Source organism: Xyrauchen texanus, chromosome 24 (assembly GCF_025860055.1).
Source record: "Xyrauchen texanus isolate HMW12.3.18 chromosome 24, RBS_HiC_50CHRs, whole genome shotgun sequence".
In the NCBI taxonomy this organism is placed as follows: Eukaryota; Metazoa; Chordata; class Actinopteri; order Cypriniformes; family Catostomidae; genus Xyrauchen; species Xyrauchen texanus.
This window is the reverse complement of record NC_068299.1, coordinates 7,056,047-7,075,809: the sequence shown is the minus strand read 5'-3', so window position 1 is coordinate 7,075,809 and position 19,763 is coordinate 7,056,047. Positions and strand designations below refer to the sequence as shown.

General features: G+C 36.9%; 1 protein-coding gene across 1 annotated transcript in view; it reads right to left on the bottom strand.

The window, feature by feature from the left end:
• The window catches only part of LOC127617558 (protocadherin-15-like), a 214,307-nt gene that overhangs the window by 193,789 nt on the left and 755 nt on the right, over positions 1 to 19,763 (bottom strand). The gene's annotated exons all lie outside the window — the stretch shown is intronic.

Sequence of the window (19,763 nt, the reverse complement as noted above, 5' to 3'; positions counted from 1 at the left end):
CAATACTTTTCTCATATTCATCTTTATATACAGAGAATGTAGGTAAGACATTAACAATATAAATACTTTAAGTAAACCATTCAAATTCCAATGTTTACTACAGAAATATGTTTTTGTGTTTGCAGAAGGGGAGCCACATTCCTTACAAAACCGTACTACTTTTGTCATATTCTAATGCTTTTTTAATATTGAGGAATCATTTACTTTATGAAAACTCTTTTGTGAAAGTGTATTCACATACAATCCCTCTGGATAATGTTTCATCAGATATATTATTCATTTTTTTAATCTACAATATTCTTTGCATTAAGAATGAAAATATGAGGAACAAAGTCATCACGTGTCTTTGTGTTTTTGTGACAGGTGCAGTTTCAACAAGAGATGGAGACTGACTCATCTAGTATACAGTATGATGCTGTCAGTGTAAAGACAATGAAAAATAAATACAGTTTCTTTGCCTGTAATAAATATTTTCTTCAAATCCTTCAGCATTGTTAGGTGTACCAAAAAGAACATTTTGGACCCTAGGTGTCAGTTCTGCATAACAATCCTCATTCTAAAGTCATTCACAGAAATAAAGGTTTAATCTACTGTGTAATCTTACGCTTTGATGCACGAGGACAGATTATACTTGATTTTGCACAAATAAAGATACACATGGGATTAGAATGTTCAATTTAATGTGTCCCGCCATCCGGCTGCCTGTCGCAGAGTTGCTGCCTACACGCTGAGGCTGATGTAGAGTTAAACTTAAAAAACGAGTGTCTTCATTTGATCTGTCACCTAAATTCATACTCACAGTCTCCACGATGTGCCTGCGGCAGCTGTAAGCCACTAAAATACTTTTAAAACCAGATGCTGATGTGCGTCAACACAGTCATCTAAATACAACATCAGACCGCATCACCGCCACTGTCAGATTCTCTACTCCCAAAAGAGCATAACCAGGTCTCTGGAGTCAGAAGGGTGAAAATGACTGTTCCCACTTTAACATTTCCACTGCTCAACGGTGCTCAACAACTGTGAAAATACACAATAACAAAACAAAACAAAAGGTTTGAAGTGTAAGTAAGGTCCAAAGTTAACTTTCTACCACATCTGTCAATGGCATACCAGCCATGAAACAGTTTTTTGCATTTCTTTGTTAAGGGTAGAGTGTGTCATTTCTGTGCCACTAGTGACATGAAGCAGAATTTCAAACTATCCCTCCATCTTCCATTGTTCGGACAGGTAAATCCACCCCAAACTCATGCCATTGTTGGAGTCAGTGTTATGCCTGGGTAAATCGTACTCGCATTTGTCATTCAAGAGTAGATAGATCAATATGGGTTTATTAATGGCCGATAGGCCATTACAATGCTATATAACACAATTTAATATAGTAAATAACATCAACATAAATTTGCTAAAGATTTATCAATCTCATTTAGCACTATATTTACTCAATTTCACACAAAACTTATAGTGTATTAATAAGTTATATTAATACAATTTTATTTAATTTAATTAGCTTAAAAAAACAAGATTGTATGTTAAAGGGTAGATAGTAGTTTCTTCTGATTTCTGTTTGTCATACAATGTTTGTCATGTATTTCTGCATGTAGAAATTGTTAATATATTAGAAAGAAGGAAATGACAGTACACACAGTAGACCGCAACAGTGGGTGGCACTTGTGCATTACCGATCGCATTTCCACATAAAAGACTCAATCAAACCAATTGTACATACAGTACACAGTGAATATGACATTAACTCATAGTGCACGTGAAACACTTTAAATTTGAAGTTGCACTCAAGCGCACGTGCGGATCTAGCGAGAGCAGCAGCAATTTACTGAGAGCTTAAATGCTGCTTGGTTTGTTATGGACTGACTGTCATGATTTGCAAATTATAAGAACAACATCAACTGATCCTTATACTGAAGTTTTTGATTCTGGCTGTTCGTAAATTACATCTGCATATTTGCAGACAGTATATGAAATAATTTTTTGATAGATTTGCCTTTTTATCATTAGACAAGACAGTTAATATATCCAGGGAACATGGAGAAGGTGAGCACTTTAACGTGTTCTGATATGGCTCTGATATGCGGATCATTTAAATGAGACTGTATTGCACACCGGTCTATTATTGTAGTAACACAATGACATGTAACAGCAAAACAAACCACGATTGGACGTCTAAGGTGCTCCTTTGTGTGAAAGTAGGCAATCCTCTGTGCCCTTGTAGCCATAAGAAACCAATCAGCCAAACAGGAAATGTATCAGCCAATACGATAATTTAAAAATTCTGAATATCGGCCAAGCTATTGGCCTCAACGATATATCAGTTGACCACTCTTCAAGAATGTCAATTTTGGATCTTATACAGTACTCAATGTGTCTGCAGCAAGTGAACAGCCCATTTCACACTGCTTTGACACTGCTGTGTAACAAAACTGAAAAAGTGATTTCTGTCATCCTACATTGAGTATTTGCTCAACGGCCATAAATTGATAATTGTTGTGGACCATTGAGAACTACTACAAAGTTGATCATCATGAAATCTAATTTACATGAGGAAGGGGGCCATATTTATTCCAAGTGGTAATTAATTTATAGAGAACATAAATAAATGTCTGAGTGTAGCTATAACCAGCTTATATCATCTGGATTCATTCTAAAAATGCTGTTTTGTGTGTGAAACTTACATCAAGCACGACAGTTGTCTTTTTTTAAACAATGGGGAAGTTCTCTAAATTATTTTGTGGGTAGTATGCATAACATGTACATGGACTTCATTTATCCAGCCAGATCTCATGAAAATTATATGATTGTGGCAACATTTTTGCAAAATTATATTTCACGATTTCTTACATGTACTGCCAGGGACTACAAACGGTTAAAGGAACGAAAACCAAAAAAATATTAACGTAACTGAAAACAGGAACAAAGTTATTTTCAATCGTTCCGGAGTGTAGTTCCAGTGCATTGCAGCAAATGTTTAAATGATCTTTTGGTCACAAGATGGCGTGTCACTTTTGTGCACCCTTGCGTTTTTCCCTAGTGAAATCGATGCATTCGCAGCATTCTATGATACAGAAAAACTCTAGTGTGTAGGCCCTCTTAGATAGAGATTATAAGTATATGTCATGTCAGCTACCCTTATATTGCTTTATACAATCCTGAATAGTACAAAAAACATGTTAATAAATAGATACACAGTGCATTTGCAAAACACAGCACAGTTTAGTAGTGAAACTCTACGTGCAGCACTGCTCACATGGCAAAAAATTAATATCCGTCACTATCACACTAGATGCATGCACAAATAGAAAACACATGCGATCACTGTCTATACATACACACACATCGAGGCTGGTAGTTTAGCCATGGAACTTTCTCTTTGTCTCTTTCATCTTTCTGCTCTAGACATGCATTTTTGCTCCACTTGCTGTATCCTTTAATCAAAGAATAATACACATGGTTTCAAGCCCACAGTCCTTTCTAAGCCTCATTAACAGTCATGGCAACAGAAGACACTTTCTCTGGCTGCTATCAAGAGGAATCTGTCTGTATATGCCAAAGACACAGGGAATAAATAATCTCATGTCATCTTGAGAACAGACTGAAACCTGCAGCAGTTCCTGCTGGTGGAATAACAGTGAGTGGTTGAGGTTTGAGCAGCATTTAAATTGTCAATGTGCTGCCTGTATTGTCCATTATTCTACCATACACTGTGTAACACTCTTCAAATACTCTGCATGCATTCCTTAAGACAAGCACAGATGGTTGGGTAGGGTTTTATTATCAGGGGTCTATGCGTCTTCTAACATTTGATATCAACGTACAAAGCTGCTGGATTTCCGGAAGGATCCAAAGACCTCTGAACAAGCTGTCTCCCGTTGTCAAAATCACCAAACAGACATGAAGTTACTAAACACCAACCCCTACAGCAAATGCTTGCATCCACACTGTTATCTCTCCAACACTCGTTCTCATAGATCAGGGTTTTCTCTAATCTGTCTTGTTATCAAAATACACAAGCAACATTTGAACGGCGATGTGGTGATTAAAATAGCATACATTGAGCCTAAAGAGAAAGAGCAATTTTTCTATTCTTATTTAGAAACATTTACATAATGGCAACATTATGTTACCAAGCAATTGTGTTACCAGTCATTGCAATATGATCACACAGAAAGTGGGCATGTTTTTTCAGAGAGTTCCGGTACCCTAGGGTCGACCACATAATGCAGACTCACTGACAAGTGGCATCTCCACTGTTGGCGCTTTGGGGTGGGCTTTGGGATGTCGTGGCAAGGGGGACACAACGTCTCGTTCCCTCCATCAGGGAACGGAGGTTACAACAGTAATCATGATGTTCCCCTTCTGTCACTCACTCGACGTTGTTTCGAATGTAGTGACACAAGGGGTCCCATTTAAAAACGCCATACACTAGACTGTGTTACGTGAACTGCTGACACAGGTGCAAGCAAGCTACTGCGTGCTAGAAGCAACTGTATCGGCCGCGCGTAACCCTCCCCAATGCCCCAAAAAGTGTTCTTAGGTTCCCAGTACCCCTGAGGGGGGACAAGCAACATGGCTATCATGGGAGCAAGCCGGACAGCTGCGGCCTTTACTCTCTCTATGTTTCTCGTCATAGAGCATAAATCGGCATATCATACGGATAAGTTTAAGACATCATTAGAGACTATAAAGGGTCTACTTTTATTTGTGTACACTCTCAATAACAACAAATCCTTGTGCTTTTGTAAAATAAAGAAAATAAACAGGAAGTGCTTTCAGCCCTCTCTTTCTCCATGAGCATCTTTCTGAAACACGTCACAAAAAACGTTTAAATAAAACAAATCAAATTTAAAACACATTTTCTCCTGCAAAGTAATCTATATGAAATATGTCCTAATAGGCAAGTTTTATTTAAATTTAAATGCTGTTTCGGCTAAAGCAGGTATTTAAATTGTAAGCTGTATGATATAAATATGATATGTAATATGATATAAAAATAATATGAATGTTTAGATTATATTTTAACTAGTGTTTATGCTGCCTCATTATCATCAACAAAGCTTGTGCTTGAAAATATGTGTTCAGGTTAAATGAGTAAAATGTACTTTAAATATGCCTATATTAGAAAATTAGCATATTATTTTGATTTCTGAAGGATCATGTGACACCGAAGACTGTAGTAATGATGCTGAAAATTCAGCTTTGATCACAAATTACATTTTACAATATGTTCAAATAGAAAACAGTTGTTTTAAATTTTAAAAATGTTTCACAATATCACTGTTTTGCTGTATTTTGGATCAAATAAATGCAGCATTGGTGACCAGAAGAGACTTCTTTTAAAAACATTAAAACATCTTACTAATCTAAAAATGTTAAAAGATAGAATAGGTCTAAAGTTTTTAAAGTCTAAAAATTATATTCAGATTACTTCTTTTAACTTAAAACTTGATCATTAAGTCTCCTCACATTCATTCTCTTTTGGGTTTTTTTTTGTCTCACCTCAATATTCATGATAGTTGAATATGGCCTTTCTAACACTAAAAGTGTCTTACAAAAGTTAAATGACTATGTTTTTGTATGTTTTGTATGAATGAGTGATCAGGATGGTTTTCTCATCATTTTGTAGCAAAAACTCTAGGCTACAAGATCCAGTTCTCAAAAGTATTTTAGACAAATGTTTAGTATGTGTTATATGGCCTTATTTCAGTGACTTACATTTTTAGTTTTTTCAAAAACCACGCATAAACTTTATTTTCTCAAAAATACATGTACATACATGTTGCTCACATATTATTGTAGCCCAGTTTTTGTTGAATACAGTGTTATCAGACTTTAGCCATTATTATGTTTTTAAGCAACTGAAAAAATCACAAATGTAAAGGCATGTCAAAAGTTCTCCAAGGCCCAAAAACACCCTCAGACCCCAGAGGGTTAATTGTAATGCTCCTTCCATCCAATTTTTTGTATGTATAATTTCCTCCATCTCCTCAGGAGCACTATTAAAGTATTTCGGGACAGGACCACAAACCACCTCCACCAATGACACTGCTAGTGAATACTTGTCACAACTACTGTTGTGGTAACTTAATGCAAAAATTCTCTCACTGAAATGAGAGCTTGTTTATTTAGAAAATATCTAATTTCTCTTATTTTTGGCTGGTTCTGAAACCTTTAGGGCCGGCCCTGATTTAAAGTCAGGACTTTTTCCTGTTTCTTGAAAGCTCGAGCGAGTTATATACATCTATATCAAACAGTCTACCTCAAACAAACTTCAGTGGCAAATAGATCAGATGAATGTAAACAAGTTCACTGAAACTGAGGTAAGATACAAACAGACATGATAAGACATATTTATTGCGATCAGCCATGTATTTATTTTGACTTACTTTTTTTATGTTTTCATCAAAAAGTGCCTTTTTCTTGCGGTCACATGAATAGAAGTGTGCATTCTCTCCATCTATCATACATGCAGTATTGCGCGCAGAGAGGGAGGGAGACAAGCAAATCTGGTTCAAATTAAACTGATACACTAGGTTTAAATGGTAAACGAACAAGCAATGTATGACATGTGTCCATTTAAGACTACAAAGAGTGCTTCAATATGAAAACAGGCAATCCTAGGTATGTTAGGCAAATTAAAAATCCCGGTTTTACTTTTTAACGACCCTCCGAGGGAAAGGACGTGTTCTCACCCCAAATAAGCAAATACTACAGCTTTTCCTACTTACATTAAAACTTGTGGACAGTTTTGCTGCTTCCTTTGGTGATCGTTGTGCTGTACTGATAAGCTGCAGGTGAATGCACTGACATCGTGATTCACGTATATTTTCACCCTCGTAAAGAACGTGATCCATAACAGGCAAATTTAACATTAAACAAGATTGTCACTAGAGAGGGTGAAATTCGACTGTCATATATGGGGCGTTTTCACCTGTCAGTCATTGATGCTCTCCAACAATTCCGGTGTCTTCACTTCCTGCTGGCAGTTTACCTTTGCATTAGCAATCCATGTATATATATAGTTTAAACTTGATATAACTCTGATATAAATTGACTGATAATTTTAGTAAGCGATTTTATCGCTCTAAAAACGTTAACACCTATAATGTTTACATTTTTTGGCTGTACTTTTGCAACAGTGTGTATTTTAACATTTATCAACTGGCCCCATTCATTTGCATTGTAAATGCCTTACTGTAACCACCATTTCGACAAATCAAAATAATTTTTGTGGTAATCAGCATTATGCAACAAATGCTGCCAAATGAGATAAACTTGTACTGAACCCAGAACATTGCTTTAATTTTCTACAACTTAAAGTACTATTAAATATTCTGTGACTCCCAAAAGCAAATTGTTTTCTCAAAGGTTTCTCTTTCAGAAGTTGAGTAAGTTTTTTTTTTGCTCATGACTTAATGGAGTTCCCAGTTATGTTTTATTTAAGATTAAACTTTGCCTCAAACCTTTCAACTAAAATTCCTTGGGAGGAAAAAAGACTTGCTAATATACAGTAAGTGGATACATAATGTAGATAACATGGCTCAGATATTTTGGTCTTGGAAGGAGTTCATATTTAAATCTTGTGATTTAATGTGAGCACAGAGACTTTGTTGAGATCTCTTCTAAATGACACACACAGTATTAGTCTACTGAAGTATTTTTCTAAGGAGAAAAATCTGAGAAGCAGGAGACTCCATTTGATCATAAAATGATCTTATCTGTGATGTCTCATTCCTTTGTGCTGTAATGCAACTCATTAGATACAATTCTGAGCCCTCTTCCTTGCTTTCTTCAGTTAATCTAATAGTTAATAGAAGGAATAGACCTTTTGAAATACGAGTGTCTGTTTCTCAACATTTTGCATGTGGTGAAGGGTAAAGTGACAGACATCACTATGCTTCAGCAAAACAATCTGAGGTAAGAAGGCCATTGCCGTTATTGCACACTGTAATGTCAACCAATCACACCTGCCTTAATAGCAGCACCCAGCTCTTTCCTATCACAGGCAAATAAGAAATCAGTGAAAATTACTGACATCTCGTGTTAAAGCCTATTACAGTCAATGTCCTGCACCCTTTTATTCAGAGACGATCTGTCAAGCTAAACCTCTCACCAAAGACAATTTTCCAAGCTATGTCATGCTGTTTTGCATATCTAAATAATTCAAAATTACTAAATTTCACTGATAAGCCATTCATTCACCCAGCATGCTTTCAAAATCCACCCAAAGATGACAGTTAACTGACCACCAATGGGCCATCCTTGCAGTAAGTCACTTGTCATAGACACCAAACCCAAAATGTTACTTCAACTTCACAATAAATGTAATATAAATGCTGTGCTCCCTCATGCTTATAAGTTCACCTGTAATTATTTACTCATGCTCATGTCATTCCAAACCTGTATGCTGTTTTTAATAAAGCCCCAATAATGTCATAAAAGTAGACCATACCATGTATGTGCTATATTCTAAGTCTTCTGAAGCCATACAATAGCTTTTCGTTTAACATTTAAGTTGTTATTCACTGATAATCTACCCCTCCAAAGGCCTGAAAACTCATTTGCAATAGTGGAGGATGGAGAATGATCTTTCAGAGCTGCAGCTGAGGGGCAGATTTTCAGTGAATAACAACCTAAATTTCAGACTGTTCCTTACACAAAGCAATCATATGGCTTCATAAGACTCAGAATAATAGCACAGAAGCTTCATGGACTTATTTTATGGTGCTTCAGTTGTGTTGTTGATGCCTTTTGGAGCTTGACAGCCCTTGGTCACTATGAACTGTTGTATGCAGAGCTGAATAAAGAATATTCAAACAAATCGTATTTTGTGTCCCACAGAAAAATAGCAGCATTCTGTTTTGGATCGACATAAGGGTGAGTGAATAATGAATTAATTTTCGTTTTGGGGTGAACTGTATTCCTTTAACATCTCTCTCTCTCTTTCTCTCAAATCTCAGTATCACTTAAGTGCTAAGGTAAACTAAAAAGAGTGAACGCTGCCAAAGACAGCAGTGAAATTACCCAGTGTGAGATGTAATCAGAGAGCGTCAGGGGTCCACACACTAATGACTCTTGTGATTAACCCATGTCAACCATCCAGACATTTTCTAAAGCGCTTGTGATGGCAATCGACCACAGAGATAGAGCCATATGTTTGCATGAACCATAGGTCCACCAGTAGACCAGTACTAACCAGTATAAAATAGCCTAGACCAGCATGTAATTGCATTAATATGTTCATAAGCCTTACGCTTATAAGCATTTTCCTACATTACCATTTGAGAACTTTATCCGCCAATTTGAACTGAAGACTGCATTATTAAACAAACAGGGAGAACATAGCACACAGGAGAAAATAATGTGAGCTGTAATGAGAGTGAAGGTCATAGAATACAAAAACAATATGGGAGTGAATGACAGATTGACGTGGTTTGAGACCTGGGGACAGCATACAGGTCTGAAAACACATTCAGAGTGAGTATGGACAGACCGCAGGTCAAATAAGACCTGCACCTCATTCAGACTCCATCAAAGTGGACAATGCATGAAGCCATAAATCAAGGAGAGTTGTTACTGCTGTATTTTAAGGGTCATGCCATGTATTTTCTGAGCTTGGAATCTAAAACATTTCTCACAGCAGAACCTTTTTGCATTAAGATCAGTCAGGTGTCAGTTACTCTTAAACACACCCACATAATGTTACACTACGACTACAATGCAATACAGAACAGCCACTGCCAGTGCCAGCCTTACAGAGTACAATTTAACATAAATTAAAAAGTGAGATATCTGAAATGATTGTACAAAAACAGAACTAACAGAAGAACATGATAAATGTTTTAGTACATGTTATAAAACTATTGTACAAATGTACACAAAATCATTCGTTTCTCAGCCATTTAATATCAGAAATATGCAATGTATAATCATATGTTATTGCACTTAAAGCAACATTTTGGTGCAAAAAAATGCACTATTGTCAAAGATAAAGTAAAAATCGGATTGTTTGCTATAGAGATTAAAGGGAAAAACTAGAAATAATAACAAAAATAAGACTCAAAAGAGCTAGCAACAATTTTAATCAAACAGAATGAGAGAAACATACTGGAAAAAAGCAGCAAAGAGACACTAAACAAATAAATGTACAGTGTTGGGTAGTTATGACCTGCATGCAATCATGTTACAAATATCAAGACAAGTACTTGTAATTAGATTACATTACATTCTTAATGTGTGTATAATCATATTACAGTTAGTTTTCTGGATAACACGAATAAATATCGACTGACAGGGACTGACAAATATCAAATAGTTGTTTAATGTCATGTTTGCTACTGTAATGTTTAATGAAAGAGGCATACTGTAAATTATTACTTACAGTAATACACTTATTAAGTAATACTTAAGTTATTAGATTATATCAACTAAAAAGTGTAATCTAAAAGGTTGTGTTTCTGATTACAATTTCAGTTTCGGTACCGGATTATATTTCAGAAGTAATCTACCCAAAATGTTGATAGTAGAACTGTGAAAACATAAAGTGTTGTGTTGGGTAATATATGCTTAACATGTTTGCACTGGCAGCAAGCTGTTCTTTACAATACAATGCTTGAATCTAAAAGATAACTAAAGCTCATAATGAACAAGAATGAATTGTGCCCACTGATAGCTTTGTTTATTTGCAAGCATTGTCTACACTGTTTAAGTACCTGAGTCACTAAGGAATTATGTAAATCAAGTAATGCTGCAAAACATACCCAAAATCTGTATGTTAGCACTGAATGGAATATGCACTGTGCAATCTTGCAGACCAGTTCTGAATACAGACTACCGTGAGCTCCACTGTTATCAAGGCACTTAAATCAACTCTTTAAATTGCCAAAAGTGAGCTTGTCTACACCATAGAAATGGATACATGCCCAGATAAAATGTTCTTTTCCATCATTTGATTATCATTTGATGTATTGCTGCTAAGGATTCTGTGCTGAAATACCACACACAAAAGTGGCAAACTGTTCAGTGCATTTGCCCCTGACTATCATTTTTTGAAAGTGATCAAATCAGATCAGACAGTGTAATCATTTTCTGGCAGGTCTACAATGGTTGCTATAGAAATGATGTAGGCGTTTCCCTGATGCCAAGTGACTTTCTTTTACAACTGGAAGCAGAAAGATGCTGGCAGAATGGAGACAGCTGACAGCAAACTAGAAATCTGCTTATCTACACCATGGCATTTTGCCACCGAATTGAACTCATGTTAGAGTCTCTGTGGAGAAAACCTCTCATCACAAGAGAGTGAGAAAATGGTGTCAGAAAAACATGCCAGTGTAATGCATTATTGTCTTAATTGAAAAAAGTAATTACTGGAACCCAGGGTTTTGGATAGTATAACTTTTTTTCATTAAAGCATCCTAATGTCTGAAAAATTCAAACATTGCCTGACACAATGTCCAGTTAAAATATTAATACGAAACCAATCCCATCCTAATAATAAGAACACTTCACCTCCAAAGAGGATATAACTTTCTCAACAGCTTGCGAGAAACAGCGTATCTGGGATACAACAATGAGTTGTGTCCTGAATGGGCAATAGTAGCCTGTGTCATTCCCGGCTCCATAGCTTGGGGGCTTCTCACTGCAGAAGTGCGTTAAAAACAACCTTGTGTTGCCGCATTCTGGAGAAAGTCACCTGGCTTATTGTATTTTTGTTTTACTCCCTTTTCGTCACCATTTTGAAATGCCCAATTCCCAATGCGCTCTATGTCCTCGTGTTACGTAGTGACTCGCCTCAATCCGGGTGGCGGAGGACGAATCTCAGTTGACTCCGCGTCTGAGACTGTCAATCCACACATCTTATCACGTGGCTTGTTGAGCACATTACCGCGGAGACCTAGCGCGTGTGGAGGCTTCACACTATTCTCCGCGGTATCCATGCACAGCTAACCACGTGTCCCAATGAGAGCAAGAACCACATTACAGCGACCACAAGGAGGTTAACCCAATGTGAATCTACTCACCCTAGCAACTGGGCCAATTGGTTGCTTAGGAAGTCTGACTGGAGTCACTCAGCATGACCTAGATTCAAACAGTCATCTGGCTTATTGTTGAAAAGAAAAGCTGGACACATTATTCTTCATGTCATGAAAACAATATACAAAATAGTTGAAGAAAGCAGGATTCTATGAATCCATTCCTGACTTCCACAACGTACACACTCATCCTACGAACACACTCTTCAAGGGTTGACCCTTGCGCAACTATGACGTTGTAGAGAGGAGGAGGGTGGGGCCGGGCTGGAACAACGCACGCCCGGTCCTCAATCAGCCTGATGGGGGCGCGCGAGGGATTAAGGCGGACGGTGACGACGGTTCGAGAGAGACAGAATGACATGAAGCAGCTCTGTGTCGTTCTCTCTGTCTCGAACCGTCGTCTCCATGCCATTGGAGATCACTTCCCGCTGTTGCAGCCGGTGTCAGGATTTTCTACATTCCGCAACCCAGTGACTGCTCATTATTACTGTTAATAAATCCTTTGAACTGTTCCTCTGCACTTGGGTCTGTTTGTCTCAATATCGTTCGTTACACTGCTGGTACAGTAAATCCAATTTATTTAATTTGTATTCATTTTACAGAAACATTACAGAACTGTTAATGAACCAGTTTCATAATGAGGAATCGTTAAATTCCTCATGATTTCAATTCCTATTTATTGTATTAGACACTAAATCCAGGACTGCCATTTGTTTATTCCGAATGGTGGAAAAAGTGTTTATTGTTCATTTGAGTGTGCTATTATTATATTGCATAATCAATTGTTCCAGCACAAAATTAGCACAAAAGCACAACATTTTCTTACAGAAACTCTGCTGGAACATCTTACATGGTGTTTGACCTTATGGATGCACTGAACTAATGGCTTGTGTAGGAACATCTCTTCTGAACGGCTTCTAAAACCACCATCCCTAGTGAAAAGATGAGGCGTTCTCACTCACACACACATTTTGTATTAACCAAGCACTCACAACAACATTGTTTCAACAAAGTTGAGCCTTTCCAATAACCAGAGAATGAATATTTTGAACCCCTATTACTGCCGGGAAACTGTGCAATTCAATGGTTTTCAGACAACTCAAGACTTCCTGCTGAATATTAAAGAGGAAAGTTCAGGTTCCAGGCTTCACTTAGCTATACATGAAAATGCACCTCTGTCCAGTGCACTTTGCTTTGGCAAACCTCTATAAATCATTCAGTTTGCTACATAGAAAGGGGAAATAAATGTATAGAAGTGTATTAAAGCCAGTGTCTAGAAAACTAATAAGAATTCTTACATGGCTATTCGTAAATACAAATAAGATTTAAAGCTGCACTATGTAAGATTATTTTGGTTAAAAATGAACAAATTGCCATAATTGATTGAGTACATAAACAATCAGTGCTTACCCTGATTCACTACGGTGAGCCAATAAAAATTATTATGAATGGAACAATACTTCTGTGTTAACCGAACTATATTGACAGGGAGAGTTACTGTGACATGTTTACTAATATTTATGACATCTGAAATTGACTGTTAACTGATATATTGCGTATTTCTGCATATTATTTTCATGTTTAATAAAGTATATTTTATCCACATCATTATTGAATCCTTGTTTTATGTTATTAGTTTACTGTTATTGTGTGCATTCATAGACATATTATTTTAGTATTATGGTTCACTTGCATTATCAACTGAGCCTGTACAATATAATAAAAAAATAATAAAGTCTTCCACTGAACTCCTATCAGCCAATTCACGAGTATCACCTCTTAAATTAATAAGTGTAGTACAATACAAACATTAATAGTAGATAAAACACTTGAAAACTTGCATTACAATATACTGGTAGTGACTGAGGTGATTGAATCCCCTGTTCTATATGTAAAAGCGCTTTGAGTGTAGTGTCAGATAAGTGATATAAGTGTAAAATTCATTAATTTCTAAATATGTCAGTTCAAGTGTTATTTATCTTCTTCAAAGCAAGTGATATTTCAGTTTTAAAAGTTTAATCGTATAACATAATATCAACATGAAAATAACACCAGTCATGATTACACACAGGCGATGTCCAGGTAACCTCAAATCATGAGATTCATCCGCCAGAACAGCAGTGTCAAAGCACAAATCACGTTCAGTGTTCTTCCAAAAATGTTGATTCATTAACGGGATAGTTGAAATGAAAATTCCGTCATTATTCACTTTTCCTCATCTGCCCAGAATATCTATCTCACTCTCTCACCCCCCCACCCTAGACTTCATGTCTTATGTCTGCTCTAAATCAACCCTTATCTACAGCTCCATTACACACTCATTTTGCCCTCCAAAACTCTCCAGTTCTCTTCTAAACAGCTCTCTTAACCCCTGTCTGGGACTGCAAAATGTAGCATCTCAGCCAAATACATTAACACTCTATTACGCCCAGGAGCCTGAATTCCCAACCCCCTTTCTGTCGAAGCTGTAAACCTCTGCCAGTCTCTACTGCTGCTGCCGTCCCAGGGGACTCCCAGTGGACAGAAGCTGATTAGACATGAATCGGACAGCTGAGAGAGGCTGAGTAAAGTAAAGGAGTATAGTGGAGACATCTGGACTGGCTTGGATCTTTCCTTTACACATAAAAGTCCATGTCCTCAGCAGAGAGGTCAATATAATTATTTATACTAACTGTACATATACTGTACCCTTGATCATTCTGTACAATATATTTCCCATTGTACATATCTGTACATAGCATATATACTTCAGTATGTTTTTTTCTGTCTGTCTTTCTTACATATGTTATTATATTATTCTGTGTCTAGTTGTTATACTGTTGTATGTATAGTTGTTCTGTGTGTATAGTGGAAGTGTCCTGAAAGATAAATTCCTTGTGTGTGTGAGCATGCTTGGCAATAAAGCTCTTTCTGATTCTGATATCTAGTATTCAGCTGGAATAATTTGAGTTATATTTAGCTGCCACACAAAGAAAGAGGCCAAATTACCATAACACAACTAGGAATGTGCAAAACAGAAAATTTTCGTAACAGACTATTTGGTCACTTGTCTGAACAACCGGATGACATCCATCGAGTATTGGATATGTGAATATTGATTGTATTAAAATCAGATAAAATGTTAAGAACCACTGGTCTTAAACAAGCCCTTTATAATTACGCTGATATCAAACACACACTCCGATCAGATACATTTCTTGGGGGTGTTCACATAGGGCGCTCTGGCAAGGAGGAGGGCGGGGCGGGCCGTGATGGTGCACTAATCAGGCTAATCAACCCGATGAGAGAGATAAAGACTGCTGGAGGAGGCAGTTCAGGAAAGAGAGAGCTACAGGCAGCTGACCTGTATGTGTTTATGTTTGTGTGTTTTTGTTTAATTAAATATTACTTTGATGCTTCGTCCAGTTCTCGCCTCCTTCCCATTTTACCCCGTTACAGGCACATACTTGTGTTTACATATAGATAGATGAAGCACAATGCAATGGAGTAGAATGTAAAGGTCTTGAGGCTCATTTTTAAAAGCTGAATGATGCACCATCATAAAAACGCAACTCACATGGTGCAAGACACTGAAAAAAATAGTGAGGAACATGGCGCAATGGTCAAAGAAGTCCACCTGCATGTGTGCATAGATTTATAGAAACTAGTGCAGGGTAACAAACAGATATTCCGCAAATGTATAGGCTAAATACTTTTAACCTTTTATTGCATGAAGCTATTATAGTCCAAGCAAAAATGGTGACCTATGGATTATGCATAATAACAGCAGCTAATTGACCTTTCGCAAAGCCCTTCCTTAAAAACATATCTGACCAATCCTGTCTTAGGAACTGTTGCCCTGCCACCATTTCTCTGACAAGCATTTGCCTTTTTACAATGAGAGCCTATGGAAATAATGTATGTTTGAGTAGTTTTAAGCAAGATTTTATCAAAATGATCCAATCAATTTTATAAACTTTGTTGCTGGGTCACTTATAATGTAATAGTACGGAGGAACAGGAGCAGTGTTTTTTCTTTCTTTTTAAAATATTTAAATAAATATTGAGAAGAGCATGCTATGGCTTAAAGAGTGTCAGTCCTCATTCCCAAATGAGCATTTATAACATCAGCGAAGACACCTACATTTCCTCCAAGGTTAATTGAAGCTAACAACTTTGTGTTGGTGGCGTAGTGGGCTAAAGCACATAACTGGTAATCAGAAGGTCACTGGTTTGATCCCCACAGCCACCACCATTGTGTCCTTGAGCAAGGCACTTAACTCCAGGTTGCTCTGGGGGGATTGTCCCTGTAATAAGTGCACTGTAAGTTGCTTTGGATAAAAGCATCTGCCAAATGCATAAAAAAAACTTAACATTAATTAATTTACGTATTGATTTAGGTCTTAGTAAAGGTGATAATACTTGTAAATGGATTTCACAGCATCAAAATGAGTGTGTTATGAGATGTTATAAGCAGTTCTTTTCAATTTCAATAATGTCATGAGGTTTGCAATTGCTTTCAAATGACACTTTTCTCTTTTTATGTGACTGATGATCATTTGCCTCAATTGTGATTCACAGTCTGCAAGTTTTCAATCAAATTACTGTGTAATTTAACCATTTCTTTTACAAGTACATCAGATAAATATGCTTTACAATGTCACTCAACATTCCAGCCTATGTAATAATATTATCCATTCCAATTATGACAATATATTGCCAAAAACTGAGCCACCCACGACAATATCCCATTCATTCCTACGGGGAGAGCTTAGGGGGTGGAGCTTAGCGAATGGTCAATTTCAAGTCTGACAGTACTTAAATTAAATTACATTTTTCATTGAAGGCAGTGAATTTGTTACACAAGTGGTCCTTTCATATCTGCTGTGGCAGAAATTTAGTGCCCTACAAAACCAAAAAGCAAACTATGTTACACCATGAAAAATGGCTTAAAAGATTTTTGACTGAATTTATATTGATTTGATATCACTTATCCACAATCCATTTTCAAGAGATCTAATTTCGGTCACAACTTAGTTTAGACCAAATGTGTTGTTACTGTGTTTTGCCTTTGCAGTGCATGGGACAAATTCATTAACGCAACTTCTCTGACAGTCTAACAGCACATTAAATCACAACACACTGTCAGCAACCAAAATCCTCTAAATTTTGAAATTCTAAATTCATCCCCTTTAAAGCACCACAACAGGAAATAACAAGGCAAAAATGTTATACAATCTTGATAAACTAGTCGACCTCACAAACAGAATAGTCTGTTGGTGGACGACTAGTCAGTCCATCCTTAAACGCAACCCTGACTATGTAGCATCTCTCTTCTCTATAGAAATTCTGGTTTCTACTTCTTTTAAGTCGTTCCCTCCAAAAGATGCTACTTTACTGCCTGCGCTTCTGTCCATCTTGGTCACTCTCCAGCTGCTATCTCGAGTTGTTTTCTCTCTATCTCTGTTCCTGTTTGCCTTCCAGCTTTTCTTTCTTTCCTTCTATCTCTGTCTGCATGGCTGTGTGAATGGAAATCATTTCAAGGATCGCTACCCACAGCTAATGCTGATATGTGTTCCCTAAGGTGTCCACACCTAGTCAATATGAATACAGTAATGTCTAAACCCAGATACCACACAACATGATATTCCAAACGTTCAGCCAACCCATCAGCAAATAATGAAATCCTCAATATTCCACACATGCACACACACAGTGAAAAACCTTTTCCAACCTCTTCTCTCCTATTAGTAAGTCATATGACCCCTGGTCAGTCTGAAGCTGTATTATGGGCATGGAAAGGTCAGAGGTCAACTCCAACACGAGGCATATGAAGGTCAGGTGAATGTCTAAGACTTTAACCTCTGTGTAATTGCCTTAGCGCTCTTTAAACCATGTCATGGTATGGCTCCCATTTGGTTCGCTTCGCTGGTCAGAAGAGCTTACAGCAGTATGATGCTTATAATACTGCCACTGTGCTGAGCAACAGCTTACACACACACACACACCATTAAGCTGTGCTGAGACAGTTTTACAATGTCAGAAACTTTCACAAAAGATGTTAACATGAAAAGGGAGTTCCCTTTAATGTTAAAACTTTAAAGTTTGCATGCTTTTTTTTTCAAGAGGAAAACATAAAAAAATACATAAGTGTAATTGAACTAAACCAATACGCTGGGCAAAGCATCATAATTAAATCGACAAGCTCAATGGTGAATAACAGATTGTGTATTTTCTCATTGGCGTATAACCTCACTGGTAAATAACCTCAATATTGTATAAACTCATTGGTGTATAACTTCACCGGTTATAACCAGGGTCCACAATTAACACCCGCTAACCCCCAAATGCAGGTAAATACAGCATAAAAGTAAGACTCCAGTGTTTAAATCCATATCTTCAGAAGCAATATGACAGGTGTGGGTGTGAAACAGAACAATATTTAAGTCATTTTTAACACTTTCAAAAATTCTTCTTCTTCTGTTTTTACCAATTCGCATTCGCTATGCATATCACCACCTACTTGGTTGTTGTGCAAATATGATATCATTTATTATGATTTTATTTGTCCCTCCTTTTTTTCCCCATTCTCCTCCCTGTCCAGTAGTTGGCGATATGCACAAAGAATGCAAATCGTTAAAAAAACAGAAGAAGAACTTGGTCTTCTTGCGCATAGGAGGACAGATTTATAATAAGACAGTACTTAAACATTGATCTGTTTCTCTATCACTTCAGAAGATTTGGATGTAACCACTGGAATCTTATGGATGGACCCCAGAGTAAACTTTGATAGCAATGAATGGGAATATATATATTTTGCACACCCATTTGCTCCAAAATCAAAGAAAAGTGCTACTATTACAATTCCACAACTTTTCAAATGAAAAAATATATGGCAAATTTACTGTCACTCTCCCAGTACCAGCATTAGAAACATCATCTGTGGTAACTTGGTTTTATAACCAAATATAAATATAAAATATAAATTGCAAATATAAAAAGTGTGCAAGATGTATGATGATAAATAAGGCAGAAATGCATCAAGGATGAAAAGACCCTTAAATTTATGCTGCCTTCATGTGCTTTTTTTTTAGCTTAAATTTTCAGGCCACCATTCACTTGCATTGTATGGACCAACAGAGCTAATATATTCTTGTAAAATCTTTGTGTTTGTGTTCAGCAGAAGAAAGAAATAATACACATCTGGGATTTTCATTTTTGGGTTAACTATCCACCCAATGACATGGGATAGAGTGACTGAAATTCCTGACTGATTTCAAAACTCCTTGATATCTTGTGTTTACATGGCAAAGTGTTCAACGTGATCTCCCAATAAAGCATAGGATGACTGCATCATCTCTACTAATGAAGTTCTGTAACCGAAACTTTAGACGGACGCATGTCCATGGCATGAGGTCACCTCAGTCCTTCTGACACTCACTCACTCACTTACTTATTCTCTCTCTCTCTCTCTCTCTCTCTCTCTCTCATATCAAGTGTGTCAGCTGAGAGCAAACGAGCTCGAGTTTCACTGATCTATTCATTACGCCAATAGAACGACACCGACTCGTCAAGCTTTTACATTCTGGTAAACTTACTTCCATTTTAATAAAGTCAACCTTGCAGAAAAGTACCTCAAAAGGCACCGTGCATAAATAAATGATTGTGTCACTGCACTACACATTTTAGAATGATCAGAATGGCAATTGCAATTTTTGCAAAGGAGCTTGATAATAATAAA